The sequence below is a fragment of the Cryptomeria japonica genome, chromosome 10 (genome assembly GCF_030272615.1).
Source record: "Cryptomeria japonica chromosome 10, Sugi_1.0, whole genome shotgun sequence".
In the NCBI taxonomy this organism is placed as follows: Eukaryota; Viridiplantae; Streptophyta; class Pinopsida; order Cupressales; family Cupressaceae; genus Cryptomeria; species Cryptomeria japonica.
This window is the reverse complement of record NC_081414.1, coordinates 364661825-364678958: the sequence shown is the minus strand read 5'-3', so window position 1 is coordinate 364678958 and position 17134 is coordinate 364661825. Positions and strand designations below refer to the sequence as shown.

Below are 17134 nucleotides of genomic sequence, written 5' to 3'. Positions count from 1 at the left end.
ATATTTTTTGTTTTTACAAAATAATAATTAAAATTTACTACCAGTAACATAATACACGTCTTCCGACATGTAGTGCCGCGGTTAAAACACTTCGTTGGTGAAGCAGCCACCAAAGTTCAAATCCCTGCTAGGCCTTTGTGCTCACAAGGTCTTGTGCATTCATTGGGCCGTTGTGCTCACAGATTCGAACAAGTGAAGTGTGGGGATGAGGTCCCTGTTTGTGACCTCACTAGTTCATAGCTCCAGGTTAAAAGCATTAACCCCTTAAATAAATAAAAAAACATAATACACATCAATGATTTATCAATTTATCTCTTATATTACTGTTAATTATTAGAAGAATGATGCCATAATATCAATTCAATAAGTGACATGTATGTATGTTGAAACTTACAGGCACAAAAATGAAAAGCACATCACGACTTGTCAATAATAGACTCGAATTTTGAAATTCCATTTCCAGCGATTTCCAAAACAATAATGTAATTTGTAATTTTGTTGCTTGTAATTGGAAATATTCTTAGTGCGGTCGCCAATGTTGTACCAAATCTTACCATTGTAAAACCTGTTTGACTCCATCATTATTTAACATTTCTATCAAACATCCAAGGTGACACAAATATGAACCATCAAACAAAAGCTTTCAGCTTAAGTTACTTTCAAAATCACCATCTAGAAGCAAGTTAATTTATAATATCTTTGAACTTTGATGGAAAGATCAAATTCTTCATACGGATTTCCTCAGCCATCCACCTGCTTCCCTTGAGCAAATTCTTTCAACCTACAATGCTAGAATGACAATTATAGTAAATGAACATTACACATCTATTAGTGAACTTATTTAATCATTTAGCTTTTTACAACCACATATCTACACTCTAGGAAAAGCCAATGTAATTTATATGATATATCCAAGAAATCTCTATTCAAAGTTCCTAATTTTTAAACAGATACTTTTAGAAGAAGTATAGAGACAAAATGAAACTTCATTTCAAATCTTCTGGAGACATCCTCATATGGGTCTCTGGCATGGTGACATGGTTCTAGTACTAAGAGACAAGAATCAAGGGTTATGGTACAGATATCATGGTGACTTCGGTTTAATCAAGTATAGTGCACAAATACTGATCAATCAAAATACATTACTATAAAAAAAAAGAAAAATAGTTGCTACCTTCGCATGTCAATCCTACCAAAAGACCTTTATGACAAAATGGAGAACATAACTTAGATGCTCAGTAGGATCTGTTACTTCCCAAAAATGTAGGTTAGGTCCCCAATCCTAGAACATTTGTCGTCAAGAAAGTAGAAGAAGAGTTCATCAACAGATTGAGAAAATTTTAAGGCCAACAAACAAGAGTGGCTAAGCAATCTTGCACTATAGGCTCAACTAAACCCATGAGGGGTATTCCTAGAAGTATCCTTAATAGGTTATTATACCCAATCAAAAGGTAACATGATTGTAACAATCAATTACAACTATACCCCAATGTACATTTGACACTAAGTCAAGACAAATATGCACTAATAGGATAGGTAACAATGGTATTTTCATCCCTTAAGATGATTTTATCATCTCATACCTCATACACAATGGCAAGATGTAGACACACTATACATGATTTAACAATAAGCTTGCTTAAGATTTGTTCCTTTGTTTATAATATTGTATCATTAACAACATTCATTCTTTAATCTACTCCTACAGCTAACAGGGATGGAGGTGATTGAAATGATAGATTGATCAAGCCTTCAACAATGTGGAGTAGTTAATGCCTACTCCATTGGGCAACTAATTCAGAAAGAGATGCTATCAAGTGAAAGATTAAAACTAGATTTCAACTACATACAAATCAAATATTGCATTCCATGTGATAGACATACTTCACAATACTTCTGAGGACTACAATAACCCATATCAAAGAGAGAAAACATTGAATGATGCATTAAAATCTATCGCCCTTCATCTAATGTCTATTACATCACCCCACAATTATGGTAAGAGAAAATGCATAGCTGCTACAATACATTCCCTAAAATAATTAGAAAATGTCATGGAGACATACTCGTATGTGGAAATATGCATTTTCAGGCCCCTCCTAATTTCACCAAATACATTCTTTCATTTACAACTCAATCTAATAGCATTTGATGCCCTAGAATCAACAGTAGAATTTTATTGCCTAGAGAATTGTCTCAAAGACCAACCCTTTTAATTGAGGACTTTGGGAGGGCATGGAATCCATAGATGTAGCATGTGGGATGTGAGGAAAGTCAATGGAAACTCCACAGTGAGCAGCAAAGAATAGACTTAGGTCCAACTGGGCAGCTGGAACTTCAACAACCACACTAGTGGCAGGAAATATGCATTTGCAGACCCTTCCTAATTTCACCAAATGCATTCTTTCATTTGCAACTCAATCTAATAGCATTTGATGCTCTAGAATCAACAGTAGATTTTTAATGCCTAGAGAATTGTCTCAAAGACCAACCCTTTTAATTGAGGACTTTGGGAGGGCATGGAATCCATAGATGTGGCATGTGGGAAGTGAGAAAGTCAATGGAAACTCCACAATGAGCTGCAAAGAATAGACTTGGGTCCAACAAGGCAGCTGGAAGTTCAACAACCACACTAGATGGTTAGCCACACAATATTCAGTTGTGAATTGATGATAAAGTGGTTGCAAGGTCAAATTTGGTGTGGATGGAGTAATGGCAAGTTGTGAAGGTAGGTGGCACAAGGTTGCAAAGGTTTCTATGTGTGAAACAGACCAGCAATGGGTTTACAGGTCCAAGAGGGACTTCGGAACAAAGTTTACGTTTAAGGGAAGAAAACTAATTTGATGGAAGAAATGAGTGAATTGATGAGAGTTGAGGAGCATGGAGTTACAAAGTTCATGCAAAGAATCAGGGCCTAAAAACAAATCAAGAAAAAGGATCGAGGCAAGGATTGAGTCATGGAAGCATAGGGGAAATGTAGACTAGGATCAAGAGAGGAACACAAATCGAGACCAAGATGACCGGATCAGGTTTAGAGGGCTCAAAGCCGAACTTGACGAGGGAACATGGACAAGGAATTAAAATGGAGTGAGAATCAAGTCCTAAGAGGAAATGAGGATCAGAGAACATTGCGGAGCCAAGGAAAAGTCATGGGATAGGATTGAAACTTGGGACTAAGTCTCATGGTTCCAAGTTTGGATGGACATCTACAACCCAAAGGGACGACTAGCATAGAAGGGTGAGACCAAGATCGAGAAAGGAAAGAAAACAAAGATTGAGAATTGATTAGGGACCAAGGCACAAGGGGAGATAAGGACTTGGAACTACATTGCAAGGTCGTAATTCCTCTTGAGGGATCACACCCAATGGAAGAAACACATAAAAAGGCAGGGGCACAGGGAAGACCTAGCCATAGGGACCAAAAAATCAGATGGTCCTAGAATCAAAAGGACTTGGTTATAAAGTCTAAGGTTGACCTATAGGCCCAAGGCTTGAATTAGGATGGAGAAAGAGAAGAAGTGCACTATGGGGATCAAGACATGGGAGGGAATTGGCACCAAGAACTTGATGCAATCATCTAGGGTTCCCTCATGAGACAATGGTGTAAGAAAAGAAAACGCAAAGGAAAGAAGGAAAACATAAGAGATTTGAATCTAGGATATCCATACATCACACCTTATTGCATTTTTATCCTTCACTAGCCATGATAAAGTCCTAGGCCCTTTTGTGCTTGTCAAAGGTTTCAACAAATTTAGGACCCTTGGAACTCCCTGACATTATTTCTTGCTTTAACCAAATTCATCCTTGCTGATGATTTGAAGGAACCATGAACTTGTCAACGATTTCAAGGACATGTGAAATCATCAATACTCCACACTTAGCCAATTTCGCCTTTTCTCTATTGGAGTTTTTTACAATTCTTGAACTCTATCAAAGGTTCAAAAATTTATCAAACACAGTAAACATGATTTCCTCGATTTCTTTCTTGGCCAAAGCTTTGGGATCCCTCGTTGAACTTAATTTGTGGTTTCACCTTGGTTCGAAACCATCCCAAAAGTGTTGATGAACACTACATCAAGACTTATGTTGAGGATTCAAACCTAGTTCAAAATCAAGCATCAGGTGCCAATAAATCTATGAAACTCTCAACTGCCGACAAACACTTGAAGCTTCCTCGACATTTGGGAAATTCTGAAATTCACAATAGTTTTCACCACTCAACCATGTGAGGGAAACATGGAAAGGAAGGAGAACATAATTATGCCAAAATTGACAAACAAGAGCAGTCTATTAGATGTTTCTCAAATCAGTTATCTATGATGAAAAAACAAGGGAAGAGCAACAAAGTGGGAAGGATTTGGCACCAAGAACTAGATGCCATCATCCAAGGTCCCCTCACAAGACAATGGTCTAGGAAAATAAAATGAAGAGGGAAGAAGAACATAATATATTTGAATCTAAAATAGCCATACATTACACCTTATGCATTTTTATCCTTCACTAGCACTGACAAAGTCATAGGAACTTTTGCACTTGTCAAAGGTTTGACAAATATAGGACACTCAAAAGTCACTTACACCCATCTTCTTTACTTTGGAGCTGTCGGAGATTAGAGGAGTCATGAAACTTGAAACTCCCTGATATCATTCCTTGCTTTAAAGAAATTCATCCTTGCTGATGATTTGACGGAACCATGAACTTGTCAAGAACTCATCAGTACTCCACAATTAGCCAATTTCACCTTTGCTCTCTATCAGAAAATTTTACAATTCTTAAACTTTGTCGAAGGTCCAAAAATTTATCAAACCTCCAAACCCCCTAGTAAACATGATTTCCTTGATTTCTTTCTTGGCTACTATTGAACTTCATTCGTGGTTTCACCTTGGTTCGAAACTAGGCATCAGGAGTCAATAGAGATTTTCAAACCACCCCAAAGTATGACAACAACACTACATCAGGACTCATGTGATTCAAACCCAGTTCAAAATCAAGCACTAGGTGCCAATAGAGAAATGAAACCCCTCCCAACTACAATGAACACTTGAAGCTTCATCGACATTTGGGAAATTCTGAAATTCACAATAGTTTTCACCACTCAACCACATGAGGAAGACATGAGAAAGGAAAGAGAGGAGAATAGTACCGAAATTGACAAAGAGGATATCTCAAATTAGTTATCTATGATAGAAAAACAAGGGAGGAGCAACAAAGCAGGAGGAAAATAATGAATTTTACACATTTTGAGCCCTACCAATTTGTGCACTAATATGTTCATGCAAACTTTTCCAATAGGATGCAATTCACTTCAGCCACAACAATTTCAGTTTCACCCAGGTGGTTTCAGCAATTTCGAGGTTTTTAGGCAGAGTAATGGCTGGAAAAGATGAGTTATCTTCCTCTTCCTTGCATCATTTTATTGTAAAACAACCCAGCCCATTAAAGACATGGATGATAAAAACAAATTGGAAAACCATTGAAAGGGATGGCATTACTACATTCTTCATATTTATGAAGCAGAGGAATTTGCATACTTACATTTAACCAAATTTTAAGAATTGAGGAGCTGAAGTAGCTCACTCTTGCTGAAATTCTCACCCAACTTCAATTTCCTTGGGGTAAATCCCATTTCCAGTCTTGTATGCTTGTTTTCCTTGTTTGTGTTGTGTATGTTGCTTTCAAAGTTCCATGTATGAAATAGATGTGTAGCTCTACATTTTTTGAATTTATTGTGCTAGAATACATATCTATAATTGATGAACTATTGACCATGCTCAGCTGTTTACATATAAATTGGCATCAAAGAAGGTTCAAAATCATCAAAATAAATTGAGTGTTGAAGAAGTTCGAAAAGGGTGACTACAGGTTATGCCCATGAGTGGAGCAAGTTATAGTGGCAATCTAAAACCATTGAGCTTGAAATTGGTAAGTGGAATGGGAATAGGAGACTGAGAACAGTGTCTATAGATATGACCAAAGATATGGACAAGAATAAGACAAGGTTCCGTGCGTTGGAAGATGTTACCCAAACTTCACTTTCAGTGGCTGAGTTGAAAAGGCTGGAAAATATCATTCTTGTATTATTTGGGAAATTGGGACTTACTCAAGAGTTTAAGGACTGAGATGGAGTATCTCTATTCAAGTAGGAAACACTGTCTTCATAGTGGAATCAAAAATCAAAGGAAACCATTTGTTGGAGATGTTAATGCAGAAAAATTGGACCAACGGATAGCACAAATTGAGCTGTTTCAATTTGCATGGGTTGAATGCATCTCAACAAATTGCTTACGCAAGGTTGAAGTTATCCAGGCACACTCTTACATGGTACAAGAGTTATGCCTCTTCTCTACAGATGTGAAATTTGCAACTATTTTGAAGTGGGAAGATTTCAAGGAGTTACATTTAAAACTGATGAGGGGGAAAGAAAATGGCATTCTTTTAATCAAAGATAAGGACAAAGTGCACAAGAGTACACAAGCGAATTCAAAAAGAACATGATTCAATTGAGAAAAGATTTGGTGGACAAAGAATTGCTGATGAGGTGTGTTGGAGGACTGACACCTCAAGAGGCTTGTTTTATTGACCAAACTAAAAGATGTTTATGAATAAATAATAACATTATTGTAGTCAATGTGACAGAAAAACATACTGACATGACTTGTTGGAAGCTATATCTGGAGTTGATCCCATTCAATAAAAATTAAAAAAGGACAAGACAGATGGAGTGCAGCTCTAGAGTAGATAACATGCACCACTGTGAGATTAATGGTTGTGCCCATGCAACATTGCCTTCAGATAGACAAAAAAAAAAGAAAGCATCTTTTCATTTTTCCAGCAAGGTGGAGAAAAGGAGGACAATGGGAAAGACAAAAATAGAAGGGTTAGAAAACCACCATTACCATGGTCAAGGATAAGGGCAAATAATAACAATATTGTAGTCAATATGAAAGAAAAACACACTGACATGATGTGTTGGAAGCTATATCTGGAGTTGAACCCATACAAGAAAAATACGAAGAAAAATGTTTCAAAATTCATATGACTAAACAGGAAAAAAGAGATGGAGTGCAGCTCCAGAGTAGATGGCAGGCTATCATGCACCACTGTGAGAAAGTGTCTATGGGGAGGTGAAAATGGATCTCAAGATGAAGGCAAGATAACCAATTTCTTTGTATCAAGGTCCAGCTCAAAGGAATGAAGATTGGTGCTCTTTTCAATACATGTTCACAAGCAAATTTGATTTCTCGGAAGCTAGTTACCAAGCTTGGTATGTAAACAGAAAAGCATTCCAATCCATATTTGTTGGGTTGGTTGAAACAGGGAGTGCAGCTTTCAGTCAATATGCAGTGCAAATTCAGGTGGATGAGGTGGTGGTGGATATAATTTGACACAAAATTTATGGATGAGGTGATGGTGGATTTATTCCATTGGACGTATGTGTGGTTGTGTTTTGCAACACATACCTCTATATTTTGGATGCTATACTCTACAGGAGGGAGAATAGGCATAAGTTGGTCAAAGATGGCAAAAATTTCCTCTTCATGTTGAGGGAAAAACAAGCCAATAAGGTAGCTGAAATGAATACAGTTCATGGACTGTGGTTGTTGATTTGAATATTTGTGAGGTTGGCACCTAGTTTAAGTGCTGAGAATAATGTTGAGATTGACTATTACAGCAATCATGCGAGCATGTGTAATGTTAAAAAACTTGTAACTATTAACAGAAATATCTGTAGTGGCCCTCTGCTAGTTGATGAGAGGGTGTGCAAGGATGAAGTCCTCAAGAAATTTGAAAGACTGGAGGCAAGAACATATCCTCAAGAGATCTTGGTCCCTTAAATTTTCTAATCCAGCCAGGCCTCTCCATGCATGGTGTGCAAGGATGAAGTCCTCAAGAAATTTGATGAGATGGGAGGCAAGAACATATCCTCAAGAGATCTCGGTCCCTTAAATTTTCCAATCCAACCAGGCCTCTCCATGCCCATCTCTCCGCTGCAGATTCGACTGGAAATGCAGTAAGTAAAATATGTTACCCCAGATTTCTATTTGTTCGGTGATAAGGCATTAAGATGATACTATAGTTTGATTCATGTTGAGATGAAAGTAATTTGTTCACTATGGAGGAATCACACAGGTTGAATCCACAATCTCCACCTTTCCTCAAGCGGATATGTCCAGAAGACATAAACCCAATTAGTATTTTTACCTAAAAAGTTATTGAATTCTCTGTTATTTATGGTGTGCTGTTTTAGTTTCAGCAGCAAAATTTGGAAGTGCAGCATGAACATGGTTATGTTCACACACAAGTTATGACAAAACTTCTACCCTCATAGATTTGACTGATCCAATTGGCAAGGGTCATCTATAGATTTGACTATGGGAACCGATCTTTATTTGACCCAATTCCACAACACTTGCCAAAGAGACGCTATATTGCTAATATGCTGAAAGTTTTAGTTGAATATTTATTCTATGATTGTCTAGAAATCCTTATTATGCTTTCAACTGAAGGTTTGTTATTCTACAGATGGTTTCAGTTGAAAGTTTCTAGAAATCCTTAATATGTTTTATTATGAAGACATTAGATTTTGTGAAGCACAATGTCAAGAAAGAAGCTGAAACATGCTCATGATATGGGTGACTTTAAGCAGCATTCAGCCACACTAGCCATTCCACTGTATTTTGTGTTCTTTGTATCTTCATAGGAGAAAGAGAAATAAGTCAGAACTGCTATTTCATTCATTAAATATGGATTTATACAACTATTTGGTCACAATATTTTTTTCAAGAGAATGAAGATAATTTTGACCCAACTGTATCTAGGAAGCTTCAATGTTGTCTACCTAATTGGATCTTTCTTTATCAAATAATAAAGAACAAAAAGTACATCTTGACATTGTGTTTGTGACTGTTAAGTTTATCTAAATTATGTGATCAAGAGGCTAAGAACAGATGAAGATATAGTCTGGAATTTACTTCGAACTACAGTAGTGTGAATGGAATGGAAGCACAACACTTATTAATTTTGGTATTGTCCTCCTCCCATTGTATGCATGCTATATATGTGAATGAGAGGGTTCGTATAGAAGAGATATGTCTTCTCACATGGGAAGACACATCTCTTCCCTACATACCACTCCTAATGTCACCGCATGTTAACAAATAATTTGCTTGCTTGACTGATCACAATTTATTATAAATCGTTTAACCCCAGCCCTTTAACATGAAGGGGTATAACTGGTGGCATAAGATAACATTCTCAGCCCGATAACATGAAGGGGTGTAATCGGTGGCATAAGATAACATTTATTGTTTATCATATAAACTAATATGTTAACATGTAAGCATCGGAATTATGAAATTGTATGACCAACGTTACCAGAATTAACACTCCCTCTTAGCTAGGGGGGACATATTTCATGTTTAGGGAAAACATCACAATTCATCCATTGATTGTGAAGAGAAGAGATATCACACCATAGTGATATTCAAAGATATGGTTCAACAAATGAATATCAAGTCTCATGATACTCACCATAACTCATAGTTATCAAGTAAGGTATGTGCACTAGCATCAAATCACATGATGCCTACCATACTGATAATGATTCATGGCATGTCCACGAATATTATGTCCATAATATTCGCCATGAAGATCTCTATCATAATTATGGTTTATTTAATGATTCCAACCAGCTGATATCTACTATAATGTCTTAGAGATATATACTATCATGACATGTCCACAGATATCAAGTCACATGATATCCATCAAGATAGATAAATTGATAATTGTAAAATCGTCACCTTACAATATCAATTTGAAACAAGTGTTCATTATTGAAAAGTCGTCACCCTTCAATAATGTTCACAGGGGGCCCATGAAGTCATGGAATCACACACATGACAAATGAAAGAGTTTACACATTAAACATCTCAAATATATTAGTATATCAGAATAAATGAGACTCTATCTCAAAACTAAATAACATTTTCAACCATACCAAGTTTATCTCTAAAGTGTTCAATCTTGATCTTGGAGAGAGGCTTGGTAAGAATGTCTACAATTTGATCACATGTATCTCAATATAATTCAATCGGATCACATTCCTTTCCACCATATCTCAAACATAGTGATAAGGAATCTCAATGTGTTTAGACCTGTCATGAAATACTGGATTCATTGAAAGCTTGATGCAACTCTGATTGTCACAATAGATGACAGTAGGATTTAAAGGCTAGCCAAACAGTCCTACAAACAATTTTTGGAGCCATACTACTTCTCTTGCTTCCATGGAGGCTGCAATGTATTCAGCTTCTGTAGAACTCTGAGCAACTGAAGACTGTTTTCTACATATCCATGAGATCATTCCTGATCCTAAACTGAGGCAACATCCTAATGTGCTTTTCTTGTCAACTACGATTCCAGCCCAATCAAAATCAGTGAATCCATGTAGGTCAAGGTCTACATGTTTATATTTCAGACCAAAACCAATAGTTCCTCGAAGATATCTCAGAATATGTTTTGCAGCAACAAGATGTATTCAGCTTCTGTAGAACTCTGAGCAACTGAAGACTATTTTCTACATATCCATGAGATCAATCCTGATCCTAAACTAAAGCAACATCCTGATGTGCTTTTCCTATCAACTACACTTCCAGCCCAATCAGAATCAGTGAATCCATGTAGGTCAAGGTCTACATGTTTATATTTCAGCCCAAAACCAATAGTTCCTCGAAGATATCTCAGAATATGCTTTGCAGCAACAAGATGTATTCCATAGGTTCACACATGAACTGACTTAGTGTATTGACAACATAACATATATCAAGTCTTGTGTTTACCAAATACATCAGAGATCCAATAATTTGTCTCCATAGGTGTGGTCATGGATCTACAATCCATCATTCCAAATCTCTTGAGTATATCAATGGTGTATTTTCCTTGATTAAGGATTATACCATCTACCTACTGCCAAACTTCCAATCCAAGGAAGTATTGAAGAATTCCTAAATCCTTCATATCAAACTCAGAGGCTAATTCTTTCTTACACCGAGAACTACGATTATCCTCTCCTGTAATTAGCAGATCATCAACATAAAGAATAAGAATTAATAATTCACCATTGATTACTTTGTAGTAGAGATTTGGATCTGCTTCATTCTTGGAAAACCCTAATTCCAAGAGATAGTGATCAATTCTTTCATACCATACTTTGGGGGTTGTTTCAGTCCATATAGGGCTTTCTTTAATCTACAGACATGCGATTCATCCTTATGAATCACAAAACCTTTAGGCTGCTCCAAATAAACTTCTTCAATCTTACCATTCAAAAAAGCAGTCTTAACCTCCATTTGATGGACTTTCCATCCTTTAGATGCTGCAATAGCCAAAACTGCTTGGACAGAAGTGTATCTGGCAACATGAGAAAATGTCTCTTCATATTCAACACCTTCTTTCTATGAGAAACCTCTGGCAACAAATCTTACTTTGTGCTTCTCAATGTTTCCATCTACTGCACGTTTGATTTTGAAGAGCCATTTAGAAGATACCACAGATTTGCCTTTAGGCCTAGGCACAATATCCCAGACATCATTTTTCAGAATTGTCTAATACTCTTTTGACATAGCTATATGTTTGATTTTGAAGAGCCATTTAGAAGATACCACAGATTTGCCTTTAGGCCTATGCACAATATCCCAAACATCATTTTTTAGAATTGACTGATACTCTTCTGACATAGCATCTTTCCAAACTTGATGCTTGAGAGCATCTCCAACACAGGAAGGTTTTGCATCAATGGTCTCACTCATCAAGCCAGCATAACTGGAAAATAGGTTAGGTCTCTTACTTTCTCTGAAGGTCCCCTTTGGAGCAGGATAATTTTCAACTTCTTGAAGCATCTTTTAGCCCAAAGAGGTCTCTTCCTAGTTTCGGGATAATTTTCTTCCAAAGGTAAGTCTTGAACTTCATGTTCAGTGTTTTTAGGGGTCTCCCTCTGAATCTCAGGGGTGGGATTCTCATCCATACTTGTAGGAGGATCTTGGTGTTCTAATTCATTAGAGCTTTTGGACCTCATGAATGCTATGTCTTCTTCAAAGATGACATCTCTGCTTAGTTCAATTTGCCTTTGTCCAGGTATGTATACTGTGCAAGCCTTAGAGGTTTCACTGTACCCAACAAATACCCCTTTCTTTCCAGAAGGTTCTAACTTTGATCTCTTTTCTTTGGGAACATGAATATAGACTGGACACCCAAAGATCCGGAGATGACTTATGTTAGGTTTGTTACTAGTAAAGGCTTCTTTAGGGGTTTTATTATCAAGAAGAGAATGAGGACATCTATTTTGAAAAAATAGATGACTTATGTTAGGTTTGTTACTAGTAAAGGCTTCTTTAGGGGTTTTATTATCAAGAAGAGAATGAGGACATCTATTTTGAATGTACACTGTTGTCCTAGATGCTTCAACCCAAAATGAGGTTTCTATATTTTGGTTGAACAACATAGCCCTAGCAGCTTCTACTATAGTCCTATTCTTTCTTTCAGCTACTCCATTTTGTTGTGGGTTATAAGGTACAGCTAACTCCCTCTTAATCCCAACATTTATACAATAATCTTTAAACATATCAAAAGTGTATTCCCCCCCATTGTTTGTTCTTAAGGTTATGATTTTCTTACCTGTCATGTTTTCTGCAAGAGCTTTGAATTCTTTAAATTTAGAAAGGATTTCTTCAGATTCTTTGTACCTCAAAAAATATATCCAGGTCTTCCTAGAATAATCATCCATAAATATTACATAATATAAAAATCCCCCTAAGGAGGGTACAAACATGGGTTGTAATGTCCCGACTTTGAAATCGAATTTAATAATAAATGATAATAATAAAATTAAACCATTAAAAATTAAATTAAAATATAGAAAAAAAATAATTAAATATGATTAATTAAAAATCAATTAAGTTAATGAAAAGTCAAAAGACATGAAAGGAAAAGTTGTGACTCCCTCAACAATGAGATATAAAAGGGAGAAGAGAACCTCATTTGAGAGGGGGGATAATTTGGAAATGAGAAGTGCAAATCTAATTTAAATAATAAGTGCAGATCTGATTATGAAAGGTTGTGTCCCTTCCAAAGGGTAGAAATAATGAAGAGCTCTTTCAAAGGGTGCTAATGGTGAAAGGGTATGTCTCTTGCCAAAGGGCATACATGATGAAGAGGTGTGACCTCTCCCTCAAATTGAGAGATATAAAGGGAAGGAATCAAAAGCATCTAGTGACATCACCATTGATTAGATCAGATCAGAATTGTTATCAAGTTACAGGCAGTAACATTTGTAACATTTGTGTTCTTGGTGGTATGCATGGGATGTGCTTAATACGTATGCTTAATATATGAAGCTTGGTAATGTTATTATGCAAAATTTAATAATACTATTAATATAGACTGCTATAAGATGACAAACATATTTAATTTCATTACTATGGCATACTAGATCTAACACAGATCTGTCTACTTTACAGCCACAATAGGTAGAAGTGGTGTTAATAATTTATATAGTAGGTAATTACCAAATATATTGGTAATATAATTATATATATATACTTGATTATATTTTCTTAGATTATTTATATATGCTTGTCTTATCTCGTAATCAATCAAAGGAATGAATGGAGGAAGCATGTCAGGGAATTGCAGTTTACTAGTTCTGCCAAGCTAAGTAGGCCACCCCAAGGGATGGAATTGTCATAGTGGGACGTTCCTGCCTCTTGTGGGCCAAGAGGTGAGTTGTCATAGTGGGACACTGTGTGCTCTTGGGCTTAGTTGGGTTGAGCAGTTTATAGGCACCCTCTCAAGGCTTTCCTACCAAACTAAACTATGATTGGTTATAGGTAGAAAGACATGTTTATCATTCTTTGCAATATAGGTGCTATTAATGCATGTATTTATTTGTCAATTCATAAGTTTATTAAATGAATAGGTTAAGTCACTCTCATAATTTGAAAAAATGATAAACTATATTATGGAATTACTAATTTAGGATGAAATTCAGGTAATCCTTAGTTGGGGACATTACATGGGTCCACATAGATCAGAATGAACTAATTCTAATACATTTTTGGATATACTGTTGCTAGAATTGAAAGACCCTTTAGTATTCTTTCCCAAGGCACACCCCTTGCAGGCTCTTTCAGAACTGTGACTTAGCTTGGGTAAGCCAATCACCATCTTTTCTATCTTAGGTAGGGCATGGAAATGAAGGTGCCCTAATCTTCTGTGCCAGAGTTCATTCAAATCTGGAGTCTCATGAATCAAGGCTTGAGGTGGAGTGGTGCAAAGTCTGTAGAGGCTCCCTTGTCTTACTCCAATGGTGTGGGCTTTCTTGATGGTGTTCTTTGGCCAAACAAGTACCTTTCCTTCCATAAAGGTTAATCTGCAACCCTTATCTTCAAGTGCAAAAATTGAGACAAGGTTTCTCTTTATACCAGGTACAAATAGAACTCCAGTCAGCTGTAGGGATATGTCTGACTTTAGGTTGATATTGTAGGTTCCTATTCCCATAACTAGATAATTTGATCACCACCAATTGTCACTTCTTCATTTGAATTTTCCACAAGTGTATCTAGGTGCTCACTAAATCTAGTGATGTGTTGAGATGCTCCGCTATCAATCACCCATGTGTTGGAAGTGGAGGTGACTTGACTAGAGAGGGCTATGTAGAAGACTAGTCTCTTGAAATCACTCCCTTTCTTAACTTCTACCATTGAAGCCTGTTGCTTGATCCTGTCTGGGCACTCCATTGCATAGTGCCCATATTGGTCACATCTGAAACATTGTACTTCAGAAATGTCTCTCTTCTTCTTTGAAGACCTCTTTCCATTTGAGCCGATATCCCTCTTTCTCTTAAAGTTCTTCTTCTTTCCTTACTTGTGGGAATTAGAGTTTAGAACTTGAATGTACTCATTACCATTGTTTTGTTTTATTCCTCTTGTGACAAGAAAGGAATCCTCTTGAATACAATTGGTTTTCAATCTATCAAACTTAGGAAATTTAGAATGAGCACTGATTCCTTGAATAAACGATTCCCACGAGGTAGGAAGTCCATTTAGGGCCATCGTAGCAAGTTCTTTGTTGTCTACTAGATGTCCAATAGTGGATAGTAAGCTTAGTGATCCTCAAGAAATAGGATGTAACTATCTCTCCTTTATTCATCTTCATATGGTGTAGTTGATTCTTCAAGGTGAGAGCCTTGCTAGTGTTGTTGATTTCATAAATGTTGGCTAGGGATTTGAACATCTGAAAAGCCGTCTCATATTTAGAAATAACTAGCACAATGTGGTCTCTTACTGAATCCACAATTATCTTAAGAGCCTTCTCACTATCCTTGCTCCACTGAATTTTCTCCGTATCATCAAAGGGTTCAAGAATTTCACTTTTGACATGGGAGTCAATTTTATTTTCTTTCAAAATAAGCATGATCCTGAATTTCCAAGATACAAAATTTTATGCTCCATCTAGTCGATCTTCAAACCTAACTCTGATTGCCATTGGGATTATAGGAATGTGATCTACTAAAAGTTAGGTGAAGGTCTATATGATCGTTACATAATTTAATTTGATCTTCCTTAACGTAGCTCTGATACCAGGTTAAGTTTATTTAAATTATGTGATCAAGAGGCTAGAACAAATGAAGATATAGTCTAGAATTTAGTTCGAACTGCAATAGTGTGAATGGAACGGAAGCACAACACTTATTAATTTTGATATTGTCCTCCTCCCATTGTATGCATGTTATATATGTGAATGAGAGGGTTCATAGAGAAGAGATATGTCTTCCCACGTGGGAAGACACATCTCTTCCCTATGTACCACTCCTAATGTCACCACACGTTAACAAACAATTTGCTTGCTTGATTGATAGCGATTTATTATAAATCGTTTAACCCCAGCTTGTTAACATGAAGGGGTGTAACTGATGGCATAAGATAACATTCCCAGCCCGTTAACATGAAGGGGTGTAACCAGTGGCATAAGATAACATTTATTGTTTATCGTATAAACTAATATGTTAACATGTAAGCATCGAAATTATGAAATTGTACGACCAACGTTACCAGAATTAACAGTGACCATCGGGAGAAGCCAAACTATACACCAAACATTCTAATAAAATTTCTTCCAAAAAACGGTCATAAATCTGGATTTATAAATTTGTGCTACTAGAAAGAGAAACAAAGGTAATAAGTTAGAACTACTATTTTATTAAATCTGGATTTATATTAGTTTTGAAGCAGTTATAAAATGAAGGATGCTTGTGACCAATTTCACTTCATCATAATATTTCCTTGAAAAATATGACAAGGAATAATAATGGCAATTAACCACTTTTCAAAAATAATAATTTATTGGAAAAAGGTTTTTTGTTTTGGAACCCACTTCTTGAATAAAGTTTCAAAATTAGGGATGCTAAACAATCATCAAATCAAGCAATTAGATCAAATCCTACTATCATCTTAATATGTTTGATCGCTTGTGAGAGAAGGTAGAAGCACAAGAGAAACTACTATAACTAGAAATTTAAAGTTTAAACATCCTAAACTCATGAAGTAAGGGTCCCCAGCAAACCATTTTGTGGCCAAGTCTGTTCAAGTTTCGCCAAGTTACAGAAAAGAAGCAAACTTTGCTTGCCTTCCTCACTGATTGAACCTGACTTGCAAATCTCCAACTGAGGCAAGTCTTGTAATAATGCTATATACTTATTTCATTTCGTTTCTGGCTATATCTTGCAACAGACTTATTAAGGATATAAAGCTTTAATTATGCACCATGTGAAAAATGTTAATATTTAGACAAGAATCATCCAAAATTATATTAATCAAGTTAGCAAATTGGCTAATTTTGTTAAGACTACAAGCAAAAATCCAAATATTTAAGACAACAGCCTTTCAACTGCTAAATATTCTTTGGCCCAAAAGCTGTCCCTAGCCACCTTCAAGAGAATGAAGATATTTTGATCCAACTGGAGAAGAGGTCATTTCAAGAGAAGATTTTTTGATCCCATTCCACAACCCTTGACAAAGAGACGCTATATTGCTAATATACTGAGGGTTTAAGTTGAAGGTTTGTTGTGTTATTTTAT

The 17134-nt window shown here is 36.3% G+C and overlaps 1 long non-coding RNA gene across 1 annotated transcript in view; it reads right to left on the bottom strand.

The window, feature by feature from the left end:
* Positions 1–430: 430 nt before the first annotated feature.
* The window catches only part of LOC131859674 (uncharacterized), a 30719-nt gene continuing 14015 nt past the window's right edge, over positions 431–17134 (bottom strand). Inside the window, exon 2 of the long non-coding RNA XR_009359284.1 lies at positions 431–781. This is a non-coding gene — a long non-coding RNA (uncharacterized LOC131859674). The remainder of the gene's footprint in view (positions 782–17134) is intronic.